Below are 12,391 nucleotides of genomic sequence, written 5' to 3'. Positions count from 1 at the left end.
CCCTGTCCATCACCAACTCCTGGAGTTTACCCAAACTCATGTCTATCGAGTCAGTAATGCAATCCAACCATCTCATCCTCTGTCGTCCCCTTCTCCTCCTGCCCCCAGTCCCTCCCAGCATCAGAGTCTTTTCCAATGAGTCAACTCTTTGCATGACGTGGCCAAAGTACTGGAGTTTCAGCTTTAGCATCATTCCTTCCAAAAAACACCTGGACTGATCTCCTTTAGAATGGACTGGTTGGATCTCCTTGCAGTCCAAGGGACTCTCAAGAGTCTTCTCCAACACCACAGTTCAAAAGCATCAATTCTTTGGCCCTCAGATTTCTTTATAGTCCAACTCTCACAACCATACATGACTACTGAAAAAACCATAGCCTTGACTAGACGGACCTTTGTTGGCAAAGTAATGTCTCCGCTTTTGAATATGCTATCTAGGCTGGTCATAACTTTCCTGATGTGGTATTTCATCGTAGTTTTGATTTGCATTTCTCTAATAATTAGTGATGTTAAGCATCTTTTCATGCATCTCTTGGCCATCTGCATGTCTTCTCTGGAGAAATGTCTATTTAGGTCTTCTGCCCATTTTTTGACAGGGTTGTTTGTGTTTTGGATATTGAGCCACATGAGTTGTTTATAAATTTTGCAGACTAATCCCTTATCAGTTGCATTGTTTGCAAAAATTTTTTCCCATTCCATGGATTGTCTTTTTGTTTTGTTTGTGACTTCCTTTGCTGTGCAAAAGCTTTTGAGTTTAATGAGGTCCCATTTGTTTATTTTGGTTTTATTTACACAACTCTACTCAGAAAATGGCTCAGAAAAGATACTGCTGTGTTTTATGTCAAAGAGTGTTCTGCCTATGTTTTCCTCTAAGCGTTTTATCCAGTTTTCCCAGCACCATTTATTGAAGACACTGTCTTTTCTCCATTGTATGGTCTAGCCTCCTTTGTCACGTTGGTCACTTAGTTGTGTCCGACTCTTTACAATCCCATGGCTGTAGACCACCAGGCTCCTCTGTCTGTGGGATTCTCCAGGCAAGAATACTGGAGTGCGTTGTCATTCCCTTCTCGAGGTGATCTTCCCGCCCCAGGGATTGAACCCAGGTCTCCCACATTGCAGGCAGATGCCTTACCATCTGACCCACCTGAGAAGGCCTTCTTTGTTGTAGATTTATTGAACATAGTTGCGTGAGTTTATTTCCTGGCTTTATATCCTGTTCCATTGATCTATATTCTGTTTTTGTGCCAGTACTGTACTATTTTGATGACTGTTGCTGTGTAGTATAAAGTCAGGGAATGTGATTCCTCCAGCTCCATTTTCCTTTCTTAAGATTGCTTTGCCTATTCAGGGTGTTTTCTGTCTCCTTACAAATTTTAAGGGTTTTTTTTTTCCTTGTTCTAGTTCTGTGGGAAATGCCTTTGTTGATTTGATAGGGATTGCATTGAATCTATAGATTGCCTTGGTCAGTGTAGTCATTTTGATAGTATTGATTCTTTCAGCTGAAAAACATGGTAGGTCTTTCCAGCTGTTTGTGTCATCTTCAATTTCTTTCATCAGCATCTTATGGTTTTCAGTGTACAGGTCTTTTGTCTCCTCTGGTATGTTTATTCCAAGACCGGGCAAACATCACTAAACACTTGGACTTGAATGTCACACTCTGGAGATAGTTGAGTCATTCAGGCTTAGGTCATGAACACAAAAGAATGGAGAGCTGGGATAGCCTAATATTCACAGCTCCCAGCTATCCATTCTTTTGTGTTCATGACCTAAGCCTGAATGACTCAACTATCTCCAGAGTGTGACATTCAAGTCCAAGTGTTAAGTGATGGCACTGACTGTGTCTTAGTGGAATCATGGGGCCGTTAAATCAGCAGCATGGCATTTTGCATAACTGTAATTTGTTCTTCTTTGTTTACTAATATATTCGGTTCTGTCAGTCAGAATCTTCCTATATCCTGTCTGGATGTCCTCAAACTACCATCTATTCCATCTTCCTATTCTCTCCTTGATTTCTTGAAATAATATCTACAGAAAATACCTCCACGTGTTTGGCCTCCCATTTGTCCCTTAATCTACTGTGACTCAGCTGTGGCATTTATGGTCAGTGTAAAAGTGCCCTCTCAAACATTCAGAGGCCCACAGAAGCCGTCTATCAGCCTTCTTTTTTCTTATTGTCTTATTGATCGCCTTATTCTTGGAAGTCTGTCTGTCCTTCCTTCTATCCATCTTTCTTTCTCTTCATCTTTTACTGACTTCATCCCACCCACTTCCACATCATAAGTATTCATGTTCTCCATCCTCCATAGCCCTCTTCTATATCTGTCCTTGCTTGCCCTCATAATATTGTTCATCCAGTAAGCAAACGTAAAGGAGCACTAACCACATTGCTTTAACATACGCCAATGAGCTACAGATCTATTCTAAGCGCTTAACTGTTTCCTGAGCTTTATATTCAAATTGCCAACTTTCATTTGTTCAGATTGGTTTGCATCTCTCCCACGCATTGTATCAGCACATACAGAAGAACAAGATGTACCGTCTACTCCAAAACTTGTTACTCCTCCTTTATTCCTTATTGTGATAACTCATGGAAATTCAGAAATTCAAGATTTACCTAATTACTGGTTTTACTGCTCAGAGGGGTTTTAAATTTTGGTTCCGTCTCTCCCTTTTATAGCTATTTATTTAAGTTTAGGCTTGAAAGGAGATGTGAGTTTATATCATGTCTTCACAGCCAGTATATAGTTTTGCTTATCCAAACCAACTTATATTAACACTTGCAATATTCTGACAAGTGTTTCAAGAGGTTTTGGGTAAATTTTTTGGAGGAGAAATTTTGTGCAAAGAAAATCACATTTGGTATTTATGGTTTAATTTCCATTCTTAAAAACTATAGTGATTTTTTTTTGCCACAAGAATGTACATTCAAGGGTAAAAATATAATGCATGTTATTTTAGCAGTTGGTTTTATAGAGTCTTAAAAATAACCTAAGAACAGACATTTTTTGTATGTCCTTTGGCAGAATCAGGTCCTCACTTTTTCCTACATACCCTGTACATGATGGGGATAGAAGAGAAACAAAGAAACTGGCAGCATTAACTAGCTCCACTATGTGCCAAATATTCTCTGGCTAGGGACAGTGCTCAATAAATCAACCCAATAATATACCTTGTTATACTCCAGTTTTCAGAGGAAGAACACTGAAGTATTACAGTCTAAATGAGGAAACTAAAGCTTCACAGAGTTAAATAATTTGTCTGACTTGCTGAGAAATGGAAGAACTGAGCGTAACTTCAAGTTAGTCTGATTTCTTTCTTTTCACAACAGTCAGGCTACACACTTTTCAGCTCACCCCTACAGTGCTTCTTCTCCCAGCAGAAATGGAAGGATGGGTAGAATATATTCTGCAGCCCACATCAGCAGAAACTGACTCTCATCACCATTATGACTCCACATGTCCATAAACCATAGGAGTCAGATGCCTTCAAGATGAAAACCAGATTGCCTGAGTGTTTGGGGAGCAGACATGATGAAAGTCACTGCAGAGGCATCAGGGCCAGAATTCATCTTGGCCTCTTGCCTGCCAGGAAGAACTGGATGAGTCCTACCCTCCCCTGGGACTAGGTTCTTATCTTTAAAAAAGACCACTGTTGACAACCCAGGTGTTTCTCTCTGGCATTCTGGATGTGTCATTCCCACTTAGGGATGAACCACCACAGCCACAGCCTCCAGAACTGCTCTTTCCCTGTAATTTCCTCCTGCCAAACTCTGAAACCTACACTTAGCGTGAGGTTTGTGAGATGATTACACATATGGTAGTTTTAACGTTTGTTGGGAATGGGATTCTTTTCTACTGATACACTGTCTAAAGGCAATGGCTATAAATCAGAGCAACCACAATATTTACAAAGGTATTTTGTGGAAAAGAAGACTTTGGCAACTGGTTAAGCCATCACTCATGGGGGATAAAGTAAAGCTCACTTGCAGTTTAATAAATCAAAACATAGTGTGTTTGTCCATGGCCTCATTTTTTCCCCATTACTGGTGGGTGATATCATCTTTTTCATTTCCATTAGAATCTTTCAGCATCCGAGAGTAGGAAAAAATTAATGCTAACTTCATTTATTCCATTTTTAAACAAATTTAATTTTAATTCTAGCAGATTTGTAAGTGCAATTTTCAAACTCTTCCAGGGTTTATGGAATTTTTATGAATAGTATTCTGGAAATTACTGACTTTTTTTCCGTATGTGCAAATATACTGTTTTTGAATTACGTTCTTTTCTCAATTTGCCCAGATGAAACTCTGATCTTAAAAAGAATAAAACTAAACTCCTCCCTCCAAATTACAGCAGAAGAGTAAATTTAGAAATTGATAAAACAATGTGTAACAAAGACTAAAATTATCCATGATCATACCCTGTTGAGACAACTAATCCATAAATAATAGTATTTTTAAATACAATGCTCACCTTTACTCTGCATTTTTCTGCCAGAATGAAAAGTTTGAATGTTCCCACTCACATGCACATAGGTATTGAAAGCAAACAGGTGTTACTGTTTTAAAAACTCAAGACTCCACCTTCTGATAGCCTGATCTTTTCTTCAGTCCCTAACTTTAATATCATCTTTTCCAAGAAACTGTCTCTAGTTCCACAGTTCACCCCGGTAGCACATTGGCTTTACTACTTTGCCAGGGCTGATTAACTCTGTTTTATATTATAAATAGTGGTTTCCATATGTTTTCCCCAAATCTATATAAATTCTTTGAGGACTCACACACATGTGTGCTGCTAATTAAGTCATTTAAGTTTGTTTTTTTTTTTTACTGTGTGCATCTTCAGCTCATTGTTAAAATCTGTAAAAATAAGTAAGGTTGACAAAGGTCTTACTTACATTTGGTTATAGTCAATTCTTGTGACTGTGTGGATCACAATAAACTGTGGAAAATTCTAAAAGTGTTGGAAATACCAGACCACCTGACCTGCCTCTTGAGAAACCTATATGCAGGTCAAGAAGCAACAGTTAGAACTGGACATGGAACAACAGACTGGTTCCAAATAGGAAAAGGAGTACATCAAGGCTGTATATTGTCACCCTGCTTTTTTTAACTTATATGCAGAGTACATCATGAGAAACGCTGGGCTGGAAGAAGCACAAGCTGGAATCAAGATTGCCGGGAGAAATATCAATAACCTCAGATATGCAGATGACACCACCCTTATGGCAGAAAGTGAAGAAGAATAAAGAGCCTCTCGATGAAAGTGAAAGAGGAGAGTGAAAAAGTTGGCTTAAAGCTCAACATTCAGAAAACTAAGATCATGGCATCTGGTCCCATCACCACATGGGAAATAGATGGGGAAACAGTGTCAGACTTTATTTTTTTTTGGCTCAAAAATCAGTGCAGATGGTGATTACAGCCATGAAATTAAAAGACGCTTACTCCTTACTTCCAACTTGCACATCCATACACGACTACTGAAAAAAAATCTATTGATTAAACAGACCTTTGTTGCCAAAGTAATGTCTCTGCTTTTTAATATGATGTCTAGGTTGATCATAGCCTTCCTCCCAAGGAGCAAGCCTCTTTTAATTTCATGGCTGCAGTCACCATCTGCAATAAATTTGAAGCCCAAAAGAATAAAGTCTGTCACTGTTTCCATTGTTTCCCCATCCATTTGCCATGAAGTGATTGGACTGGATGTCATGATCTTAGTTTTCTGAATGTTGAGTTTAAGTCAACTTTTTCACTCTCCTCTTTCACTTTCACCAGGAGGCTCTTTAGGCTTCTTCACTTTCTGCCATAAGGGTGGTGTCATCTGCATATCTGAGGTTATTGATATTTCTCCTGGCAATCTTGATTCCAGGTTGTACTTCATGCAGTCCAGCATTTTTCATGATGTACTCTGCATATAAGTTAAATCAACAGGATGACAATATGCAGCCTTGATGTACTGTTTTCCCTATTTGGAACCAGTCTGTTGTTCCATGTCTGGTTCTAACTGTTGCTTCTTGACCCACATACAGGTTTCTCAGGAGACAGGTCAGGTGATCTGGTGTTCCTATCTCTTTCAGAATTTTCCACAGTTTGTTGTGATCCACACAGTCAAAGGCTTTGACATAGTCAATAAAGCCAGAGATAGATGTTTTTCTGGAACTCTCTTGCTTTTTTGATGATCCAATAGATGTTGGCAATTTGATCTCTGGTTCCTCTGCCTTTCCTAATCCAGCTTAAGTATCTGGAAGTTCATGGTTCACATACCTTTGAAGCCTGGCTTGGAGAATTTTGAGCATTACTTTGCTAGTGTGTGAAATGAGTGCAATTGTGTGGTAATTTGAACATTCTTTGGCATTGCCTTTCTTTGGAATTGGAATGAAAACTGACCTTTTCCAGTCCTGTGGCCACTGCTGAGTTTTCCAAATTTGCTGGCATATTGAATGCAACACTTTCACAGCATCATCTTTTAGGATTTGAAATAGCCCAATTGGAATTCTATCACCTCCATTAGCTTTGTTGGTAGTGATGTTTCCTAAGGCCCACTTTACTTCTGCATTCAAATGGGTATATCTTTCCTTATCTCCTGTGCCTTTTGCTTCTCTTCTTTTCTCAGCTATTTGCAGGACCTCCTCAGACAATTATTTTACCTTTTTGCATTTCTTTTCTTGGGGATGATATTGATCCCTGCCTCCTGTATAATGTCACAAACCTCCGTCCATAGTTCATCAGGTACTCTGTCTCTCAGATCTAGTCCCTTAAATCTATTTCTCACTTCCACTGTATAATCGTAAGGGATTTGATTTAGGTTATACCTGAATGGTCTGGTGGTTTTCCCTACTCTCTTCAGTTTAAGTCTGAATTTGGCAATAAGGAGTTCATGATCTGAGCCACAGTCAGCTCCCGGTCTTGTTTTTGCTTACTGTATAGAGCTTCTTCATCTTTGGCTGCAAAGAATATAATCAATCTGATTTTGGTTTTGACCATCTGGTGATGTCCATGTGTAGAGTCTTCTCTTGTGTTGTTAGAAGAGGGTGTTTGCTATGACCAGTGTGTTCTCTTGGTAAAACTCTGTTAGCCTTTGCCGTGCTTCATTTTGTACTAATTTGCTTGTTACTCCAGGTTATCTCTTGACTTCCTACTTTTGCATTCCAGTCTCCTGTAATGAAAAGGACATCTCTTTTAGGTGTTAGTCCTAGAAGGTCTTGTAGGTCTTCATAGAACCCTTCATTTTCAGCTTCTTTAGCATTACTGGTCAGGGAATAGGCTTGGATTACCGTGATATTGAATGGTTTGCCTTGGAAATGAACAGAGATCATTTTGTTGTTTTTGAGATTGCATCCAAGTACTGCATTTCAGAATCTTCTATGGCCTATGATGGCTACTCCATTTCTTCTAAGGGATTCCTGCCCACGGTAGTCGATATAATGGTCATTTGAGTTAAATTCACCCATTCCAGTTCATTTTAGTTCATTGATTCCTAAAATGTCAGTGTACACTCTTGCCATCTCTTGTTTGACCACTTCCAATTTACCTTGATTCATGAACCTAACATTCCAGGTTTCTATGCAATCCATCACCAGTTACATCCACAACTGGGTGTTGTTTTTGCTTTGGCTCCATCTCTTCATTCTTTCTGGAGTTATTTCTCCACCGATCTCCAGTAGCATATTGGATACCTACTGACCTGGGGAGTTCATCTTTCAGTGTCCTATCTTTTTGCCTTTTCATACTGTTCATGGGGTTCTCAAGGCAAGAATACTGAAGTGGATTGCCATTCCCTTCTCCAGTGGACCATGTTTTGTCAGAACTCTCCACCGTGACCCGTCCATCTTGGGTGGCCCTCCATGGCATGACTCATAGTTTCATTGAATTAGACAAGACTGTGGTCCATGTGATCAGTTTGATTAGTTTTCTGTGATTGTGGTTTTCATCATGTATGACCTCTGATGGAGAAGGATAAGAGGCTCATAGAAACTTCCTGATGGGAGAGACTGACCAAGGAGGAAACTGGGTCTTGTTCTGATGGGCTGGGCCATGCTCAGTAAATCTTTAATCCAATTTTATATTGATGGATGGGGCTGTGTTCCCTCCCTGTTGTTTGACCTGAGGCCAAACTATGGTGGAAGTAATGAAGATAAAGGCTACCTCCTTCAAAAGGTCCCTTGCAGGCACTGCTGCACTCAGTGCCTCTGACCCTGCAGCAGGCCACCACCGACCCATGCCTCCACTGGAGACTCCTGGACACTTCTGGGCAAGGCTGGGTCAGTCTCTTGTGGGGTCACTGCTCTTTTCTCCTGGGTCCCAGTGTGTACAAGGTTTTGTTTGTGCCCTCCAAGAGTCTGTTACCCCAGTCCTGTGTAAGTTAGGGCTTCCCTGGTGGCTCAGAGGTTAAAGCGTCTGCGTGCAATGTGGGAGACCTAGGTTCGATCCCTGGGTTGGGAAGATCCCCTGGAGAAAGAAATGGCAACCGACTCCAGTATTCTTGCCTGGAGAATCCCACGGACGGAGGAGCCTGGTGGGCTACAGTCCACTGGGTTGCAAAGAGTCAGACATGACTGAGCAACTTCAGTTTCACTTTCTTTCACTTTATGGTGGTGTTAATGGTGACCTCCTCCAAGAGGCCTTATGCCATACCCAAGTCTGCTGCACCCAGAGCCCCTCCCCCTATAGCAGGCCACTGCTAACCCGTACCTCTGCACGAGACACTCAAAGGCAGGTCTGGCTCAGTCTCTGTGGATTCTCTGGGTTCTGGTGCACACAAGGTTTTGTTTGAGCCCTCTTAGTGTCTCAGGAGGGTATGGGGTTTGATTCTAAATGTGATTTCGCCCCTCCTACTGTCTTTCTCAGAGAAGGCAATGGCACCCCATTCCAGTACTCTTGCCTGGAAAACCCCATGGACGGAGGAGCGTGGTGGGCTGCAGTCCATGGGGTCGCTAAGAGTCAGACACGACTGAGCAACTTTACTTTCACTTTTCACTTGCATGCTTTGGAGAAGGAAATGGCAACCCATTCCAGTGTTCTTGCCTGGAGAATCCCAGGGACGGGGGAGCCTGTTGGGCTGCCGTCTATGGGGTCGCACAGAGTCAGACATGACTGAAGCGACTTAGCAGCAGCAGCAGCACTGTCTTGCTGGAGCTTCTACTTTGCCCTTGGACATGGTATATCTTTTTTGGGTGGGATCCAACATTCTCCTGTTGATGGTTGTTCAGCAGCAAGTGGTAATTTTGGAGTTCTTGCGGGAGAAGATGAGCTCACATCCTTCTACTCTGCCATCTTGAAACTTCCTAAATATATTTTCAAAAGAAATGTGTGCACATGTATATTCAGAAACGTGCATAAAACTATCACAGCACTGATCGTTTTGCAATTTGTACATTTATCAGATCATTGTACATCTTATGTAGTATTATGTCAATTATATCTCAATAAACTGGAAAAGTGAAAGTCATATAAATAGAAACTGATAGATTTTACCTCTAACATATGTTCATTTTAGAATTAAAGGATATTCTTCAGGCAGAGGGAGAATGACCCAGGAAAGGATTTGAGATGTAATAAGGAACAGAGAATATGGTAAATACAGAAAACAGTTTCCGTATAAAGTCATAATAATGTCAAGTGAGGTGTTTTTTTTTAAGCTAGAATTCAGACTGAAATTAAAACATTATAAAGCCCTTTGTTCATGAAGAGCATTGAGACATGGATTAATTTGGACTTTGATGAGTATGCGTGATAAAATATCTAATGTCTATTTGACATACAGGAATAGATCATGTGACATCCTATCTAGTATAAGGGAAAGCAAAATTTTTAAAAGCTAATAAAAGGAAAGGCAAAAAGACAAAAAATTTTTTTAAGAAAATTGTAAAAATCAGTTGTGGCGGAACTTTCAACTGTTGCAGAATGATGAGATCATTGAATCTTCTCCACAAAAAAATACACGTAAAGCTGGGAAAATTGTTCAAAAGAACCATTTCAGAACTGAGGAGATTGATCAAGGCAAAGAACAAATAATTCAGAGCTTAATTCTCCCCTCTCTTTTAATATCTATGTTCTCTCATGATGTCCTAGATAGGACATCTAAATATCTCCTAAATATCTCCTTTATCCATCCCATACTTTTTACTGTCAATAATGGAATTGAAATGGCCATTTTGTTTGTGAATACATTTCAGTTGCAGGTAATTCGACTTCAGTTACAGAAACTCACTTCAAATAAGCCCAAGAACAATGTGGGTATATTGGAAGGACACTGAGAATACCCACTTATTGAACGGCCTTAGAGATTTCCAAGGCCCTGGGACCAGGAATGAGGTGGTTCTCATGGTCCCGGCAGCCCTCGAGGACTCTTACCTTGCTTTCTTTTTCAGAGTTGTCTCATCCTTATCATTTTCTGCATGTTCACTTCATTCTGCTCTCAGTAGGTCTTGCCTTCTGCAGGACAACTTCTTCTGGGTTGACACGCATATGGCCAGCCAGTGGCCCATCTCCAAAAACACAAACCTGTTTACTTTCACTTCAAGCTACTTCCCAGATTGGTGGTATGGCCCTTAATTTCAGATTTCTCCAAAGAACCTGATTTAACCAGATTGGATCATGTGTTCACCCGCTGGTCCTATCAACTATGATCTCTAGAGGAAGCAAGGTCACAAAAATTTTCCTGGGTATTGGTGATAAAATGTAGTACAGAGGTAAACATATTCAACAAAAAAATTTTCATATTGACTATCACATGTAAAGCTTTTGTGAGAAAGAGAAGAGTCATTAGTATTTAATATAACCTTCTTCAATCAGCCTGTATTTATCTTCACTTCCTAAAGAGAACATCTTTATACTGTTGTAATACTCTATTGTATAGCCTAGGGCAAGTTTCTTACCTATTAATCTGTCAGTAAATATTTACTGATTATTTCTTTTTAGATTGTTTCATTTATACAATACTTATAAGTGAGTGTTGAGATTTTATACAATTTGTAAATCTTTCTCATGAGAATTGTCCTTTAATTAGTATATACACATTTCAAAGACTATGGCTGCTTAATTTTTTTCTGAATATATACTTAAATTACAGAGAGGTTTCTTTTTTTCTATTTTAGAGGGTGGTTAAAAACCATTTGTTGTACAAAAAGCAAAGTCCTCTCTGGCTAAGGAGTTTTTTTGCCTTTCAGTTCAGTTCAGTTGCTCAGTCATGTCCTACTCTTTGTGACCCATGGACTGCAGCACGTCAGGCTTCCCTGTCCATCACCAACTCTCGGAGCCTACTCAAATTCATGTCCATTGAGTCGGTGATGCCATCAAACCATCTCATCCTCTGTCATCCCCTTCTCCTCCCACCTTCAATCTTTCCCAGCATCAGGGTCTTTTCAAATGAGTCAGCTCTTCACATCAGGTGGCCAAAGTAATGGAGTTTCAGCTTCACCATCAGTCCTTCCAATGAATATTCAGGACTGATTTCCCTTAGGATGGATAGATTGGATCTCCTTGCAGTCCAAGGGACTCTCAAGAGTCTCCTCCAACACCACAGTTTAAAAGCATCAATTCTTCGGCGCTCAGCTTTCTTTATACTCCAACTCTCACACCCATACATGACTACTGGAAAAACCATAGCCTTGACTAGATGGACCTTGTTGGCAGAGTAATATCTCTGCTTTTTAATATGCTGTCTAGGTTGGTCATAGTTTTTCTTCCAAGGAGTAAGCGTCTTTTAATTTCATGGCTACAGTCACCATCTGAAGTGATTTGGGAGCCTAAAAAATAAAAGTCTGTCCCTGTTTCCATTATTTCCCCATCTATTTACCATGAAGTGATGGAAAGGGATGCCATGAACTTAGTTTTCTGAATGTTGAGTTTTTAAGCCAACTTTTTCACTCTCCTCTTTCACTTTCATCAAGAGGCTGTTTAGTGCTTCTTCGCTTTCTGCCATAAGGGTGGTGTCATCTGTATATCTGATGTTTTTTGCTTTTAAAACTAATTTCAAGCAGGCTTTAGTGAAACAAACAATATTTTCACTATGAAATCACCAGTACGATAGCAGGAGGAGCCATGCCGTCATCTATTTATGATGGCATGCCATTTGGTATCTGTGATTCAGAGTAGTGAAAGTAAATTTTAAGTGTTTTCATGCTGGAAATGGTTTATTTATGTCTTTTGAAGGGAGAATTGGCAATGATCAAGCACTTAGCAGTGATCATGTTTTCTGTCTACAATTTGATGGCTCCCCTTAGTTCAGTTTATTTAATACAATTTTTAAAGGTTACTTTCCATTTATAGTTACTACAAAATATTGGTTGTATTCCCCATGTTGTGCAGTATATCCTTGGGCCAATCTTACTTACATCCAAAAGTTTGTACTTCCCCCCCACCCCTGTATTACCCCCTTCCCCCACCCTCACTGGT

General features: G+C 40.0%; 1 protein-coding gene across 1 annotated transcript in view; it reads left to right on the top strand.

The window, feature by feature from the left end:
• CENPP (centromere protein P) overlaps positions 1 to 12,391 on the top strand; it is a 233,056-nt gene that overhangs the window by 201,779 nt on the left and 18,886 nt on the right. The gene's annotated exons all lie outside the window — the stretch shown is intronic.

The sequence above is a fragment of the Bison bison genome, unplaced genomic scaffold (assembly GCF_000754665.1).
Source record: "Bison bison bison isolate TAMUID 2011002044 unplaced genomic scaffold, Bison_UMD1.0 scf7180017864057, whole genome shotgun sequence".
Classification (NCBI taxonomy): domain Eukaryota; kingdom Metazoa; phylum Chordata; class Mammalia; order Artiodactyla; family Bovidae; genus Bison; species Bison bison.
The sequence above is the reverse complement of the archived record's forward strand: the minus strand, read 5'-3'. Positions and strand labels throughout refer to the sequence as shown.